This window comes from Ammospiza caudacuta, chromosome Z, assembly GCF_027887145.1.
Source record: "Ammospiza caudacuta isolate bAmmCau1 chromosome Z, bAmmCau1.pri, whole genome shotgun sequence".
Taxonomy (NCBI): domain Eukaryota; kingdom Metazoa; phylum Chordata; class Aves; order Passeriformes; family Passerellidae; genus Ammospiza; species Ammospiza caudacuta.
The window spans coordinates 33,307,210-33,326,383 of record NC_080632.1 but is presented as its reverse complement, the minus strand read 5'-3'; positions in this window follow the sequence as shown (position 1 = coordinate 33,326,383).

Genomic DNA, 19,174 nt, shown 5'->3' with positions numbered 1-19,174 from the left:
AGAGGAAGCTTTTTCTGAAGTTAAATGTTTTAAACCTATTTCCTAGCATATTATGGTGTCAGGAAACTTGGAAGAAAGCAAATTGAAATATATAACATATAATATATATTGCATCATATGGTACCCATACCGCAACTGATAGTATTAGTATTCTTCTAATACATACATTTCACTTCAATTTCAAAGGTCATTTGAGAACAGAAATAAAAAAATGGCAATTACTGAGCAAGGAAGGAGTGTCTCCTGTGAGGGGTTTGCAGCTACCTTGAGTAGCTACACTCTGTTTTTCAATTCTTCTTAAGGAAGTAATTTCTCATCTTTTTGCTGAAGGAGACATCCTTTTTTCATGTTGTTGGAAGATTTTTCATAAGAGAAACCATGAAATTTAAGAGTTTTCAGTAGCTGTATAAAACAAGAAAGCAGAACTATATATTCCCCACACAGCTTGACCCAGGAAAGTTTATCGCAAAGGGCAGGATTTTTGCCCACCTGTCATACCAGTCCTTTTTGAAACAACACTCAAATAGTAGAACGTAGGTAGGTGTACACGGAGGGAAGGGCTACTAGTCTGTATTTAATAGGGTGTTTATTGTTAGAAAAATCTGCTGACAAGGGTCCCACAAAAAGGGGTCCTACAAAGAGGGGGATCAGCATGTTGTGATTCGGTCAAGGAGTAAGAGAAAAAGCTGCTTTGGCAGAGAAAAGAGCAAGTAAGTTCTGTGGAGTTGTTGTAACCATAACTTTTCCCAGGAGAAATTCTATTCTTATATTTTCAAGCTTTCTCCAGTTTTTTGGAAAGATACACACTTCCGGCTGTGACACAACACAGATGTATTGTTATTTCAAAATGCAGCACTCTGTCTCCCTGAATAGACCGGTTTTTATTGCATCAGTCTTCAAGCAGGCACTAAGTAATTTGTAGACAGGGTTCGAAATCAGACTTACTAATTGGGCTGATAGGGTTTCTTATTACTGTAAGAGTGTGCTTGGGGTCCTCACACGGAGCAGGGGACAACTGCTTAGGTACTTGCTGTATTTTTGAGCATCTCAGCTTTATTTCAGAGCAACTGAGTTCGGTGTGAGAAAACACAATATACAGAGTGCAGCCTGAACTCGAAAGGAATCACTAATGTGGCTCAAAAAATTGCTGGACCGGGTAACTGGCAGAAAGGTGAAATAACAATTGTGCAGAGGTAATTGGGCCTGCAATTGGAGCTGAGCTGAGTGAGAGGAACAGGAAATATTGCCTTTCAACTTGGTAGCTCGAAAACTATGAAGGAAAGAGTGAAGGGACATAGAGAGAGGCAGATGTGACAATAAACTGATGGATCAGGGAGTCATTTGGAGAGTCTGGGTCTGTTGTATCCAGTGCTGAGAAGGTAATTCGGTTTCAGGGTTTTGGAGGAATAAGGGTGATGATACTCCCTGCTGTGGAGGAGGGAGATGTGGCTTGGGAGACCAAACGTCATGCATCTGCTGTTGTTGCTAAAGGGAGACTACAAAATCAGAGAGCAGGGAAGGTAAGATAAATTAGTTTAGAATTGCTAGCATTTGCTAGCTATAGTAATTTGAAGTCAGTGGAGGCACACTAATGAGTGGGATTCTCAGGAAGCCAGGAAGACAAGGACCTTCTTGCCTGCTTTTATGCGTTTATGCATTGAGGTTGGTTGCCATGTTTACAAACATATTTGATAATGTGCACTTTTGAAAATCTCAATATAGGAGTTGCAGCATCACGAGTTTTTAAAAATCATTCCTACTTATTAATCTTTTTAAAAACATAACAAATAATGTATATTCTTCCTCTTTTTATCATTCTGATTTTGAATTTTAGGCAGAAAAATCCGCCCATGTCTCATGTACCTATTATCAAATTAAGGTTGAGGTTGTCTAATTTACTTCTCCTAGTTGCTTTACTAGAAATTTGATGGTGCACATGATTTTAATTGCTAATACTTTCTTCCTTTTTAATTCATCATTCTAAGCAGAATTATGTGAGTAGTTGTGAAAGGAGATTCATCTAAAATAAGGATAAGAGCCTACAAATTACTACTGCTTAAGGATATCTTCAAGCAGTGGAAATCTAAAGGCACTCTGCAACATTGGTAAGTTAAAAGATAAAAATTCCACCCCCACGTCTCTTTATACCACTTCACCCCACACAGGTGTCACAAAAAATAATTTCTGGAAAAATCTCTTTGTACAAGAAATCTGTCCAGCAGCTTCTAATGTGACCCTTTATGACTTTGGTACAGGGGTCAGAAGGATACTGCAGAAACTGTTCAAGTCAGCTTTTTTTTCTATTAGCCTTGACTGTGATGAGCAGAAAAATCTTACAGGCAGCTGAACAAGCATCAACTTGGTATTTGACAAGACTGACAAGATGGTCTCCATGGACCTGTTTTACTCACTATGTGAATTCATTTTGCCTTCTTAGGTTGAACTCAAAGAGCATCAAAAGATTATTATTATCATTGCTTCCTAGGTGAACGAATGCTTTATTCTCACAGATATTTGGAGAATGGCAGCTGCTTCTAACTATTCATCCATTCACACATGCACAGGGTTGGCTATTTGCTATTTATTATATATAGCAACTACATCTCTCGGCCAGGAAAGAGAAAAATACTTTTAGCTGTAGGGATATACTTAGTGGTACTAATGTACATACTAAACAGCATCAAGCACCCCACAGTTTCAGTTCTGTTTGTTCTGACTACACAGCAAAAGGAAATAAAAAAATTGCTCACTTGCTAAAAGATTGGGGGCTACATGTATGCTGGAATAGAAATGGCCCTGTCCTATAGGAGGAATGCACACCTTGAGCCACTGCCAAGAAGAAGTGTCTATAATGTTGTGTAGGATTGTCCCTGTGAAGTTTTGGATTGAATTCATCTTTCCCCAGATATGAGGGATAAATGGATTAGCAAGTGTTTTCAGTTCTGCTTAGATAATCACAGTTCTGACCAGACTTGGTCAAAACTTTTCCAGAGCTTGAGGCAGGGGGAAGGGGAGGATGAAAAGAAGGTTAGAGGAAAGGGTTAATGGTAGAATAAAAAGGAAAGGGGAGAGGGAAAGGGAAAAGGAGGAAGGGGGACAGGAGAAAGAAGGAGAGAAAGCAGGAAGAAAGTGGAAATAGGAATGAAAATGGGAAAGGGTAAGAAAAGGGGAAGGAAAAGGGAAAAGCAAAATAATAGATTCATCCTCAAAGACCACTGTTTCCCCCTTGTGTCTAATGAGAACAGGACTGTAGTCTGCCAGTTTTATGGGGAACAGCACAAACATACACTTCTTTAATCTTTGTGAACTCTTAAGTACAGAAACTTTAAAAAACAACACTGCAAAATTAATTTTAAAGAAGGTTCTTTAAAGACACTGAGCTATGCATAAAGAAGAAACTTCTAAAAATTTTATTATTTTATTTAAAAATCTTATTAATCAAGGTTACTAATTTTTTTCATCTGGACTTATTTTCATTCAAAGGATCCATCTTTCCCCAAAATCTATGTATTTAAATAATTTTCAGTGTCTTTGTATTTGGTTAAAACAGTGTCATTAGGATTTAGTACAAGCTGATTTGTATATATTTTCAATGGGTATAGAAAGAAGTGGACAAGTACTAACTGCCTCATAAGCAACTGAGACAATACAAGTATATCTCCACTGCTAGACATTATCGCAAAAGTTATTAAAACGGGATTTAACAATCAGAAATCTCTAACTATACAAAATCACAGTAATGCATTTTCTCCTCTCTAGTTTTTTCACAATAATTTCATTCTCAACATGAAATTTTGCATTCTACAAATCATTTTGGCTTCTAAATATTTTTATATTTAAAAACCAAAGTGATTCAATGTTCACAATTTTTCAAAGCAGTGGATGACCATATGCAAAAAAGAAAGGGATGGTAATCAAAAATTTTAGAAGAGTCATGACTTCTTTTGGAGAGATATTTGACAATAAAGAGGTTTGACAATATTATCACATAGAAAAATACCCCAGGGTCCAGTTCCAGGTGAAATTCTTTGACTCCTTAAGTTGGCTAAAAATCAAATTGAAAGAAAAATATTCATAATCTGCCAACAACTCATATTCTTTTGCTAGAGATACTAGACGTATTTCAGGCGTTTCACAGAGTACAAGGGCATATATTCCTTTTAGAATAATTTGAACACAAGACAGAGCACCGAGGAGATTTGCAGTGACACTGTCTAGTCTGATCTGTTCATAGCAAAGCTGCTCAGCGATGAAATTTTTTTTTAATTGAAAAAAAATTATCAGACAAAAGTTTCATAATTTTTCATGCATTTTTAACCAAACTCTGTCAGAAACATAAAAAATAGACTTTGGCAGGATAATACTTCAAAAGCATATCACAGCATGTCTAGTAATCACATTATCTAAAACATGAAAAATTCTGCTCCCAGTCCCCACATCCGAGACAGGTACTTTAAGACATTTCTTCTGAGACATGTTTCTCTCAGTTTCTTATAATCAAACTCTTCTATTTGCCTAACAAACTGAAGATTGAAAGAAGAAGGCATTAGTCCACTAGCAGATTTTACCTCCTTGCCCCTTCCTGTCCACGCTGATTTTGATTCTGTGATCATTAATTTACATGCATCCAAATGGTTTTAACAGAGAAGACCAAGGCTTCTCTTTTGCCTTTCATGCCTTATCCGTAGCATCAAGAGATTTGTGTCCACGTCATGCAGTTGTGTTTGGGTAGCTGATACTGCAGACTTCTGGTGGTCAGTGGCAAAGCAGAGCCTGGGATCCAAGCCCCAGCAGTGAGCCGTCTGTTGATAGGTGGGCTCACTTGCTCACTCTCTCTTGAACCCTGAAGAGTATGGGTTTCATCAACTAATGAGCAACAAAACGTTTGACACCTTTTCACTGCAGCCGCTTAGAATATATCAGAATATGTCACAATCTTTCTCCTCTGTGATATGTGTTTGACCCTCTCTTGTTACATAGAAGGTATGTGAAATGCAGTAGGTAACCTCTGATCAGTCATTTATTTTCTTTTTCACTACATCTTAAGCCACGGTTGGCCCATACTTTCTATTTTATTAAATCAGTATGAATATTAAGAAAGCAATATATACTTGACTACAAGGTCACTTGCTTTTAATGCTCCTGTTTGAAATCATTCTGTAGATGTTATATTCTGTATATGAGGAGAAGCAAAATCAAGTAGAGAAGCCTGGATTTTGTTACCTCCTGACCAAGAAAACTCTGTGAGAATCACATTAAACTCTCCCTGTCTCCCATTGCATCATTGTAACAAAGTTCAGAAATGGAAGACAAAAGAGAAACAGGGAAACACTGTTTATTGCCAGAACTGTAATAAATAAGAATTAATTCAAAATATGGGCAATAAAGAAGCAAAATCACTAACAAACCTGTTGGGACCTTTAAACTCTTGGGTAAAAAGTAAGGCGTAAAGACAAAAAGTGCCAAAATAAAAATCTCCAAGAGGCTAGAGGGCAGCTTGTAGAAAACATTCATGATATATGTAACACTAGACAATTATCTATTAAATATAATAATTGTTCACAACAACTCTTGGACAAATAGAAGACAAGAGGTTTGTTCCACACAGAATTAGATGAGTGGCAAAGCATCAAACAACGTTGAAGGAAACAGCACTCTTTTCTTTGTGTCTATCTGAAGGATGTTTACCATGTTTCAACACTGTCAAAAGCTCATTTTCTTGTCCAGGTTTGGAGCATTCAGGTCCACCAAAAGAGCTGAGACATTTGAGGACTGCATAGGCAGAATTCACCAACATGACAATTATATGGGCAAATATATTTAAGATTTTGGGAGACAAAACTTACTCCTTTCTTTAAAGTATGGACTGCTAGGACTGCTAAGAGAGCAATAACAAATTGAAAAAAACAATGGTCATAACCATACTAGTAACTTTTTAATACAATTTTGCATCAATTCTTATTGTAACTCTAAACTGTTTGCTAGTTTGGGGAACAAACTTTTAACTCCTCTGGTCATTTCCTAGAAGCATCAAGCCTATATATTGTAGAGTTTTAATTATAAAACAGAACTCATTCAAAAAGTGTTCTGTTCACATTGTGAATGAATTGAAGGTTAGGGAGGTTAGCAAAAATCTGGGCAGGAGTATGTCAGGAGAAAGCATGGGTAAGAGGTAGAGGATGCTGGACTAAGAGGTAGGGAGGGGGATAAAGGATAGGAATAAAAATTCAGAGAAATATGGAAATGGCAGGTGCACCACCTCATCATGGCTATGTACTGCTATCTGGTAAGTTCATTGTTGTAAATACCTGTACATTTGCAGTTTCAGTAATAATAAATTGCTCCGTGGTGATTCCTTATTCTCGGGAGTAGCCATAGTATGAAGCAGCTGGTCAGGAGTGGCAGTTTCTGACCAAAAATAAGCAATTAGTACTGATGAAGATGACCACTGGTCAGAAGTTGTGAACAGATCCTACATCCTCATAGCTGATGGATAATGACAGCTTGCTCCAAGTAGTAATTAATCACTGCCGTGAGCTAGGCAACACTGATTCCACCCATAGAAATTTGCTCCTAAGAATCAAATACTTCTCCCTGGAGTTTCCTGTATTTCTATGTTTTCCACATACGTGCTCCTTCCTGAGCACCCACCAAATGCCTTGGTAACATGCTGATCCCATTGACTTGCCCAGGCTTTCTGGCTGTCTGGCAGAGCCATTTAAGCTAACCTGTGCTGCTCTGCTGTAAAATGGACTGGAAGCACTTATGCAGATAGTTACTAGGTAACAGCTGTGAGGATGCAAAGGATCAGCTTCCCAAATTGTTTTCATATGCAAGTCTTCTGGGTAAAACGTTTGGGCCATTCCCAGGAAAGCTGATTTAAGTCTTGAGGTCTGAGTGCTGGGCTGATTTACTTCATTGGTGACTGTAATTACCCTGTTCTCAAGTTCCCAGTTATCATTTTTGTTTCAAGAGCATTTGCTGTGTGGATGCTTAGAGTAGTAAGCCTTAAATTTCAGCTCGCTGACATATTGTCGCCATACAAAAATGACTGTGCATTTGTCCTGAAATTTCCCCTGCTCAGACCAATAATGCCATTTAGTTTCAGCACTTTAATTCAACACTTACAACAGGCCTTCCTAACTGCACTTCAAAGTCACTTGCACATACCTTAACTACAAGTCCACACAACAAATCTCTTTCCTTGCAATATTTTTATCCTTATTGTCTTAATGACACAGACCACTGGTTCATACAGCTTTATGTATTCCAATTCTATGTCATGCTAATTTATTTTAATGGAAAGAAGACATGAATTCTGTTAAATAAAAACTTCATTCTGTAAGCTTATACTTTTCACTCTAACATTCAACTATGCCTAAAGGAAGGAAATGTTTCATTTATTTTATAGGAAAATGACATTAAGCAGCAGAATTTATCCTGTAGGACAGGAAGAATTTTAAAGTAATGTCTCTAGCATGTTTCTACAGTGAAAATATGAGTGGCTGCTTTCAGCCAGAATTCTGATATTGCTTTCCATTGATAAGAATATAAACCAAAGAGAAACAATTGAAAAACTATGGAATAGACATCTTTCATGATGTTGATTCCAATCATTATCAGATTATATATAATGGAATACTGATTAATCAATTTGTTTATTAATACAGGATGAATTGAAATTATTCAGAATTTGCTAGGTATGCCTGTGTCCTTTTTGAGAGAGAAAAAAAAGAGGTGACTCAGAGGTGACCTTATCATTCTCTACAACTTCCTGAAAGGTGGTTGTAATGAGGTGAGGTTTGGTCTCTTTCTCCAGGCAGCAATTGACAGAACCAGAGGATAGTCTTAAATTGTGCCAAGGGAAATTTTTGTGGGATATTAGGAAAAAGTTTTTACTCAAAGAGTAATCAAGTATTAGAATGGTCTGCCCAGGGAGGTGGTGGAGTCACTGTCCCTGGATGTCTTTAGAAAAATATTGGATGTGGCACTTGGTGCCGTGGTTTTGTTGAGGTGCTAGGACATGGGTTGGACTTCATGATCTTGAAGGTATATCAAACTATGAGAAATTCTAAGTAATTCAATCTCCATGCAGTTTTTGTTATTTTCTTTGTTCTTGCCATAGTGTTGACCAGGTGTCTTTTCCAGTATGTTACGCTACATCCTTTTCACATCAGGTTTCTTTCAATGCTGAAAGGAAGTTACTCTGATTTTCAATGTACCAAATATCTATGGAAGAAAAGGGAAATGAAACTTCTGCTTTCCTCTTTGTCTGCCCATGTGACACTTCACCTCTTTTGGTTATGCCCCAGAGAATTGGTGAAGCCTTGCTTGTTCCTGTAGGAGCAATTACAAAGTGGTTGGATTATCCTAGGTATCAAAGGTTCAGGCTAGAAACAGAAACCTACTCCTTATTTCACTGGCATGATATGGTATCATAGAACCATACAGTCTCAGAATGATTTGGGTTGGAAGGGAACTTAAAAGATTCTCTATTTCCAAGCCCCCTGCCATGGGCAGGGACACCTTTCACTAAACCAGGTTGATTGGAGCCCCCTCCAGCCTGGCCTTGAATGAGGGATGGGACATCCACAGATATTCTGGTACCTTCTCACCATCACAGGAAAATATTTCTTTCCAATATGCAATTGAAACCTGCTCTCTTTCAGTCTGAAGCCATGCCTCCTTGTCCTTTCACTACATGCTCTTGTAAAGAGTCTCTCTCCAGAAAGAGACTCCAAGATTCTCTTTCTTTAGACTCCCTTCTGATAGTGGAAGGCAGAGATTAGGTCATGCCAAAGCCTTCTCTTCTTCAGGCTGAACAGTCACAATTGTCTCAGCCTTTCCTTACAGGAGAATTCTTCATTCCTCTAATTAACTTGTGGACCTCCTGTGGATATGCTCCATCAGTTCCATGTCCTTGCTGTGCTGGGAGCCCAGAGCTGATGCAGCCCTGCAGGTGGGCTCTCAGCAGAGCAGAGCAGAGGGGCAGAATCCCCTCCCTGGCCCTGCTGCCCACGCTGCTCTGGATGCAGCTCAGGACACGTTTGGCTCTCTGGGCTGGGAGTGCCCATGGCTGGGTCATGTCCAGCCTCTCATCCACCAGTATCCCCCAGCCTTCTTTGGAAGCCTGTATTTGTGCAACATAAGGTGCTGTCATAAGCTTGCCTTGACAGAGGTACAGCACCTTGCATTTGGACTTGTTGAACTTCATGACATTCAGGAATGTCAACTGCACCATTCATCTTGACATCATCTGCAAATTTGCTCAGGCTGTGTGCAACCTCTTTGTCTGTGTCACTGATGAAAACGTGGAATAAAACTGATCTAAATATGGACTGCCAACGCACCCTGATTGTGACTTGATTGATTTCTGTCCAGACATTGATCTCTTGCCCATTACTCTCAGGACATGACCATTCCTTATTTGCTGAACAGTCCACCCACCAAATCCATCTCTTGCCAATTTAGAGAGAGGGAAGTTGTGGTAGATCATGTCCAACTCCTTAAAGAAATCCAGATAAAAAACAACTGTAGCCTTTCACTTGCCCACTGATGGAGTCACTTCATCATAGAGGGCAACTGTGTTGATCAGGTGGGACTTGCCCTTGGTGAAATCAAGCTGAGTGCCCAGAATCATCTCTCTATCCTCCATGTGCCTTAGCACAGCTTCTAGGCTGATGTGTTCCAGGATCTTCTCAGGCACAAAGAGAATGCTGACAAGTCTGTAGTTCCCACTATCTTCCTTTCTACACTTCATAAGTGGGATGCTGTTTTTCCCTTTTCTAGTCCCTTGGAACTTCACCTGACTGCCATGACTTTTCAAATGTCAGGGAGAATGGCTTGGCAGCTGCCTCAGCCAATTCCCTCAGGACTTTGGGATGCTTCTCATTGGATAACTTACACTTTTGTATATTCAGGTTCCTCAGATGGTCAAGAACCTCATCTTTTCTTCCAGTTGGAGGGGTTTTGCTTTCCCTGTCCCCATCCTGCTGACCATCCGCTTGAGATGAGTGGGAAGAGAGGTGCAAACTGATGCAAAAACATTGTTTCACACTTCAACCTTCTTGTCTATACTTACTAGTTTTTCACTCATGTTCATCTGTGTGGTTAAGAGTTCTTTGACCTTCTTGTAATAGTTGCTAAACCTTTAGAAGCCTTTCTTATTATTCTTTGTTTATCTTGCCAAGTTCCTCTCTATGCTTTGGCCTTCCTCAACACATCCTGACACAAGTGGATTGTGTCCCTACACTCTTCATAGATTATCTGCCTGTGTTACACAGCCTGTAAATTTGCTTCTTGCCAATAAGTTTGACCAGCAGTTCCCTCCTTAGCTATGTTGTCTCTTGTCTTCCTCACCTGATTCCTTATGCCTGGGATCACAATCTCTTGCACTCTATGGAGAGCATCATCAAAGATCTTTCCCATTCTCTTGTCCCTGAGGGCTAACAGTAGGGGAATCCTACTGTTTAAATCCTTGAAAAGCTGGAAGATTGCTTTCTTGAAGTTTAGGGTCCAGATTTTATGCTTCTCCTGACTTATATCCCTCAGGACTGTGCACTCCCTCAGTGCATGATCACTGCAGCCTAGGCTGCTTCCAATCTTGACATTCCAGATTGGCTCACCTAGTGATTAGTGACTACTAGATTCAGCAGCACATCCAAATCGGGTCATCTCCAGAGGAGTGTGTTGGCAAATTCCTAAAGCTTCTCCTGTTCTGCATCAAATATTTTCTAATCTGCTCATGCTGGATCAGTGAAAATAGCCTAGTCATATACTTGATTCAAACAATCGTGCTGAATAACTTTGGCTGTGGTTAGATTAGGATCATGTGTTTGTGACAATCAACACCTTTCATTAGGCATGGAAGTTTCTCAGTTGCTCCTTAATTTTTAGAGCAATCAAATATATAGGCATTTGGTTGAGCACTAGGATTTTTTTCAGAAAAATAATGCACAGCTTTTGGCTTCTTTGTTGCGTAGTATAATGTTCCAATGAGATTTTTTTCTTACTTTTGTTTTCTGCCTTGCTTACTGCCTTTCCTTTCTTATTCTCTCTGCATCTCACTATACTGAAAACAGGACAAAATGTCTTACCATTTAACAAAAATGCAAACAATTTTGACTGGAGGGGATTTTGGAGGTGTTTGAAGTTAGATGGTAATGCTCACTTTCCAGTGCAACTATCTGCTTTCTGCTTTCAGAGGACCAAGAAAGTTAATGCGCTGTGGTGAACACAACATTTTGCACTGATAAGCCCTACTCTTTGAGAAAAAGGGTTTTGTGGGGGAGAAAGTACCTATGTGGCTCATTAGTACACCATGAATCAGAAGAATGTCAAGAATCGTGAAGGCATTATGGCACAGAGTTTGGTGTCTCCTTAAGCCAACCCTGGAGACCTAAGAAGTGTGGTGGATGTCAAGCAAGAAAACTGTTGCTATGCTGACATGAGTATTTATTATACTTAATTCATTATTTATTTGGTCTGAAGAAGTAATCTGTGGCAATGGCTTGGTTAAATACTAGCACATTGTTGAGAGAAATGTACAAAAAGTTCCTAAATTATTCATCTAAATTGGACTGGGTTTGCTATTATGGAGGTAAAGAGCTAGAACAAATTGGGTTGTGAAAACATTCAGGTTGCTTTGTGAGATAGCAGTGGAGGTAGATATGCTACACTTCATCTTAGACAAAAAAATCTTAAACTTAGTAAAGCTACTGATATGCCTAACCTGACTGTAAGACCTCTCAGTGTAAAATAATCCCGCAAAAAAATACTGTTTCATCTACTAATCACAGAAATACTCTCTACACAGACATACTAAAGCATTACAGTTTTCTAGTAGGGCTTCTCTGCATTCATCAGGTGACATCTTACAACGCCAAGTCACCCACATCAGTTTATTTTTCAATGCCTACTAGTATTTGGTATGCTTATGCACTCTTCTGCTCAGTCAGCTTTTCTAACTTTTTAGCAGTTAATTCTGAAGACTTTTTAGACTCTATGCTGGTTTTGGCTGAGATTGAGCTAATTTTCTTCACAGTGGCTGGTATGAGGCTGAGTTTTGGATTTGTAGTATGCACAGAGTTGATAATACATGATGTCTTTGTTATTGCTGGGCAGGTCTTGCACAGAGAAAAGGCCTTTTCTGCTCTTTGTACTCCATGCTGATGAGGCAGTTGTGGGTGTGTGGGAGGTTGGCAGGAAGTACAGCTGAGATGGGTCACCCCAACAGACCAAGGGGGCATTCCATATAATACAACACCAGGCGCAGGAGAGGAAGCTGGGGAATGAAGGAGCAAGGGGTAGACTATGCAGTGATGGCATTTGTCTTCTCAAGTCACTGTTACATGTGATGGGGCCCTGCTCTCCTGAGGCTGGCTGAATACCTGCCTGCCAGGTAATACCTGCCTTTTCTTTTATGTGGGACTTTGGCTTTCCCCAATAAACTGTCTTTATCCCAACCCAGGAGTTTTCAAGTTTTACGTTTCCAGTTCTCTCCCCCGTCATGTTGATGAAGGAGTGAGTGAGAAGCAGCGTGGGGTTTGGTTGCTGCCTGGAGTCAAACCACAACAGTCCTGGTGGGAAATGTCTCCAGGCCTTCCCTTTGGTTTTATAATGTGCCAAATTTTGGTTTTGCTTGTTTGAATTGATATTAGCTAGGTGACAAGTATTTGCATTCTTGGAGATCATGTAGATTTGAAAGGGAGCTTTGCTTCCAGAAAAAACAGTGGGAAATTCTGAGCAATGTTTTTACCTTTTTCTGGTTAGATATACATGACATTCAATAGGAATGAATGATTAACTGCTGCTAAAAATGGAAAGCTACTCATTGAGACAAGGCTTGATAAACATATAACAATATTATTTTGGCATCTCCTTTGAATCATTAGCTTACCAGAAAAATTTGTAGAGCTCTTCTGAAAATTTTTGAAGGTAATTTGGGGATTTGGATGACTTTAAAATATGAATATTGTATATATGTGAGATTGGATAAAATAACACCTTTCCGTAACAGGGGTTTTGAGAACAGAATTTCATATATGACCTAAATGTGACATGACTGCACAAACTACTTGGGTCCCAGAAGCAGGCTAGGGAAACACCATCCCACCAGTGGGGTTGTGTGTTTTTAAAGTAATATTTCTTCAAGTTACTGTTATGTTTTACTCAAAGCTTTTTATGCTTGAATCCTTTATAGCCTTTATGTTTGCCCCAATGCACCCCACTGTTGTTTTTGCCCAGGGGTGTTTCCTCCTATCTCCCTGTCTGTTATCTCAAGTACCGACCCCTCATTCCAGCTCCTTTTGTGTCTGTCATTGTAACCCTGCCCCTACTGCCTATCAGTCATTGTAATCCCTTAACCTATAAAATTGAATGAAATACTAAAAAAAAAAAAATTTATTAGAATTTGAAAGGTTTTTTATAATATTGCTTGTATCACTCTTAGTATGGCTAAGGTAAAAAGGCTAGCTTTTAAAGAACAGGAGTTAATAATTTTCTGAGGTCTCTCTGTGGAATGTTTGTCTTTTGAAATCTGAATTTATACCAAACCTAAATTTTGCTTAAAATATTGTATGTAGTTTTAGCAACATAATTCTTCACAGGAGTGCTGAGAAATTTATCAGTGCTTATGAACTATGAAAAGAAGCCCTGAAAAAATATTTAAGGCTTTATTTTCATTGTTCCTACAGGGGGTTTTCTGCCTTTTTAAAGTACTAAGGATGTCACCTGCTGTCATGGTTTGGGCCTGGCATAGAGCCAGTGCCCCCATGAGAATACCCTCTCCCTGGTGTCTGCTGTGAGATGTGACCAGGAATAAGCAAAGCAGGCTCCAGCTTAAACATAAAGAAAACTTTATTACCTAAACTACAAGAAAAGAAGGAAAAACCTATAAGGGAAAAAAACTGAAAACCTTACAAAAAAGCACTTTCCTCCTCCCCACCACCAAAAATTTCCCAATCTGATACATTCCCCCAAATCACCAACTGCCCAGTCCGGCACCACCCTTTAGAATATTCAAACTTCAGTCCATGAAGAGGAGAGGAGTCCTTCTTGCACCATAGGCTTTCCCTGGAAACACGCTGAAGCCTCGTGTGCTTCCATGTCACTCAGCACCGCCCGGAAAGTCCTTTTGCCGCTTGTGACATCTTCCTTCCAGCGCTCTCACCACTGTGCATGGACCAGAGCTGCTTTTAGGGTTGTTTTTTAAGGATGCCTTGTCTCACTCCAAAAAGGCACAGTCTCTGCTTTGGGACATCTGTCCCCCCCCATTTTTTTCCAACCCCCTGGGGCCGAGGGGTCCCCACAATGAACCCTCCTGGTTCTGAGGCACTGTCTCCCCCTAAGTGCAGTCTCTGTGTCACAGGAATAAAACTGAGTCTATGGCTACACAAGAAAAGTCCAGCCAAAAGGCCACTCCAATCATCTCTCCCCACTCAGCCAGGCTTCTCCACATCCCTCGGGCCTAGTTCTTGGTTATCTCATTTCCTATCTTTCTTCTCATTCAGCTCCAAGGAGGATCAGCATTTTTGCGAGGTCCCAATCATGAAAGAAAGGGTTAAAATTTCAGTCTCTGCCTGTCCCAGAGCTCCGGCACTCCCACACTCGCTGCTGCTCTGGTGGCACCTCCTTGCTGCATTCCCCCCACCTTTTCCTCCTGGGCCGGCCGCTATCAAATTCAGATGCCGGCTCTCCTCTCTCTCTCCTGGGGGGGATGGCTGCCCGATGTCTCTTGGGGCTCCTCCACCCTTCCATCCGCAAGGGCCTCCTCACCCCCCATCTCTGTCCACGCCCAGGCCTACCACATGGCTGCCCCTCCCCCGCCCAGCAGCAGCGGCTGGACGGGGGAAGGGAGATCCGACCTCCGTCCCTCGAGGTCCCAAGAAGAACCTCCTAGGGCTGAAGCTCTGCTTTTAACCCCTGTGTGTTCTCAGAGGTGTGTCCAAACCCCACTGGCTACACCAGGTGCCAATATCAAAATCCGAGCACCCATTGGTTTGACCACAGCATCCCAGAATTCCCACTTCTTCCTGGTCAAACCACCACACCTGCCATGTGCCTTAAAATAGAAGCTGGCATATTTTCATGTGTTTTGTCTCTTCTTGCATTGTATCCAAACTCATCACATGAATGAGAACTGTAGTTATGACAGTGGCATGTTCTTTCATGTTTTTCTGCTTCAGATAGATAAGTTTATATGTGGTAAGAGGTTTCCTGGGCACTCCTGTAAGCGACAAGTACAATTTTGGTAGTTCTCCTTCTCCTTCCTGTCTCATTTATGCCAGTATTGTGTACCTATCTGAAAAAATGATAGCCAAGTGCCAGAAACCTCTCAAGGTCCTCTGAAATTGTGTTTTCTTCCCATATACCAGACCAGCTATTGTGTTGGAGCAGCAAAGGGGGTACTGGAGAAGGGAAACTAAGGGGATACCAGAGAAGGAATGGTGGCTTCAAAAGACAGCCGAGCAGTGGACAAGGAATGTAGATTGCCAAAAGTTACCTTAAACAAATATCTGTGAAATCTAGATTAAACTAGAGCAGGTGGAATTTGGAGATAGTGTCATTCTAGGAATAAAGTTAACCAATTCTTTTAAATAATGGATTGCTTTAATGTTGCTCAGTGAAAAAAAAAATTTAAAAAAATATATACACACACATAGTTAGAGAACAGAACTGTACATACCCTAAGGCAGTTTCAAATGGAAAAGGGAAACAGAAATAGAATGAGATGTCGTTGCCAATATGAACCTCTACTGATTAAATTTGATCCTATGAGTTCTGCTGGGAAATACATAAACATTATATAGTAAACTTGCTTCAGACACAACATTGAATAAACTTTACAAAACTATGAATGCTCTTATTAAGAAAAGGCAAAACAGCACTTCCATGGAAGAAAATAGCACACTACTTTTTTATTCCCATTATAAACCCAGAAAAACTTTCGGTTTCAGCTGTTGACAGTCTTTTTTTGTCTTAGTAAATATTAGGGCTCAGGTCATCTGGTAGGATTAAAGTCTACAGGGATTTATTTTTTATGTGTACATGTTAAAGACCTTTTACCTCATAGTTCAAGGAAAGTTGTTTCTGTAGTTCAATACTCAAGATGTCTGTCAGCTTGACATACAAATACTGCAATTTGCCTTCTTTCATGGCTTAGGAATTATATGCCCCAATTTCTTGCTCTCAGTGAAACAGCCCAAATCATGATGTGTTTACTCACTCCCTCATCTACATCCCCTGGCAGCAGGATGGAAAGGAGGATGGGAGGCATAAAGGATAAGGATCACAGGTTGAGGCAAGAACAAATTACTGGAAAACAAAGAAAGAAAATTACTGGAAAGCAAAGAAATAAGAAAATAAACAGCAGCAGTTACAATATCAGTAGTGGAAGGAACTGGTGTGATCTGACTGTTCCCTCTGCCATGCTTCCTGGGCTCAAAGGGACTCCTCATCACATTCCTAGAAAATGACATGAGAGAGGGTACAGAATAACCTCTGGTCCTAGCCATGATTTCTCCTGGCTATTGCAAAAATTAACCCTGTCCCCATTCCTTGCCTGGCCTAGCCAGAACCAGGACACCTAGTAAAATATTTCTAATAGGCAGTACTGAAGTACACAGTAAAAATGTATATCAACAAAGATTTAGAGTTTTCTCATTTTTTTAATTTCTGTAAGAACAAAAAGGGGAAAAAAGTGCTCTTCTGCTCTGTTATTTAGACTGAAATATCTGTGATGTTTAATGAATTTGTGATGTGAGAAAACACCTGGAAATATCTCGGCATGAGTGTCATGCCAGGCTGGCAGAGCATAACTTAGGTGAGACCTTCTCTACCATCCTGTCCTGTACCAAAATTAGAACAATAAAGACATATATTCTGCAGGGGTACTCTGAAGGAAACATTTTGTCTGCAACTGGAAATGTCTTGCACTGACGTCATTCAACTTAATTGAGTATACCACTGGCTGGGGGATTTTATTTTATTTCACTAATCTAAAGAATCTTCTACATTTAGAGGAGAGAAGGTTGATGACTTCTTAAAATTGCATACTGTTGATTAAGTGTGGAAAACTTCTCTTCCTTAAAACAATATACTGCATCTAATGGTAAATCACCAGCAAATTCCTTTATGTTTGTGGGCTTGACGTGCGATGCTTATTAAATGTAGGAACAAAGCCACTTTATACATCATAATGTTCACATTACAAATTCACTTCTTATAATGGTGCTGCAAGTGTGTATGCAATTTTTCTGAACTTATGAAATATATTTCTGACACCTCAGGTATTGATGTATGCATGCATGATACTGTCCCAGTGCAGTAAGGGAGACTTAACTGATGTCTGCAAGATTTGATTTATTACAAGTAAATATGATTGCCTTCATAATCTGATTTTATTATGTTCGGGGCTCTCGCAGGTAAACTTTTAGTAGAAGGAAGAAGACCAGTTTTATTAAACCAGTCTATTTGTGCAAACCAAATCACTTATTGACAAAAAAAGAAGAAAAGAGAAAAAAGAAGTAAGGTCAAGAAGAACAAGGATTAAGGATGAAATTTTTTTTTATACCAAACTTCATTCCCCTACATGAAAATTCTGGAATGCTGAAAGTTACTTTTTGTCTCTGTTAGAAAAGAGTCTAGAGAACCAACATCTCTGTGTCACTGAACCTCTGTAGAATTAAGGCAAATGCTGCCACTAAAACTTCTGTAGTTGCAACTTTATTTAAATATTGCCTTGGAAAGTGTTACTATAAATTATGGCATCAGATCTTACTGTATTGTTCAGCAGAAGATAATATTCCATACACACTTCTGTGCATCATACTTTTTTGTTTGTTTGGTTGGGATTTTTTATTATATAAGAGATGACAAAGAACAATTATTTCCTGAGAGGAATATGGATTATTACATATATTGACACATTTATGCAAAAAACCAGAAAAATTCACTGTAGTATTCTCTATCTTTCCATGCTGCTGAACCAATTATTTTCCAGGCTAAATGCTGTTTTATTCCCCTGTGAAAGTTAAAATGTTTTCCATATTGTCCAAAAATTGTCTGTAGAGAAAAAAAATGTTTATTTCTCTTTTATGTTGATGCAAATTAATACTGAGACAATCCACAGAAGACAATATAGTTGTGGGCACCATTTTGTATGAGTGGAAGATAAATAAAGTGACTAAATAAAATAACTGTCTAACCAGTGTTTCAGAGAGCTGGAGAGCATCCTTTCCATAAAAACAGGCAGCAATTTAATAGTTATTTCGACAGGGGAATTATCAGATTTGAAAGTGATGACATGTTAGTTACCTTGAGATTCCCTTTCCTGGTAAGACTTTAAAAGTCTGGTATGTATCCTACTGTACTAAGCTGTTCAATTCTGTGACTTGTAAGACTGTGTATGCTCTTTTTGGCTACAAACACTTAGACCTCTAAATTTAATGTAAGCCTTTATCTTGAAAAAATTTTTGAAGACAGTGTGGAAAACAATGTTTCAGAGAGCAGGCTTCTTTACTTTTCTGCTCATGTTTCAAAATAAAAAAAAAGAAAAAGTGACTTGATAAAAGCTGCTGTTTGACTTCTTTGAATGGGACTGGAGCTTTTGTCCCACCTGTTTATTTATAATTAAGCTCCTTTTCAAATGTAAAAATTGGAAAAAACTTCTTTCATATACTCACCCAATTCTCTAAAATCTAGTTAGTCAGCTTTTGGAATGCTTACTAGTGTCGGACAGAGGCTAAGAATTTTTTTAAAAGGAAGAAAATTTAGGTTGTCAGAATAAGATGAGATAGGAAATGGAAACTGAGCTTCTGTTTTTGCTTTGTTGCTGATGCGGGTGCTAGGACAGTCAATTTGGATGGAAAATAGATGAGCATTGAAAGTAGAGCATTATAGTGATGAAGTTTAATTTTTTCTTGTATATGCAACTATTTTCGTATATAAAATTTATTGCATACTGTAGTTCAAAAACATGACCTAGAGCTGATTTTTTAAAGTTGCTTTGATTGCTACTATATTCATGATGATTTCTATCCAGCAGTAGCACAGACCTTTTACCAGATGATGTACGTGTCTCAGGCTTGGCTTAATTGTTGCTGTTACTTAGAGTTGTCCTTTAAGTGGTAAAGGTGGTAACTGTGCCTCTACAGCTGAATCAGGGACAAAGGCC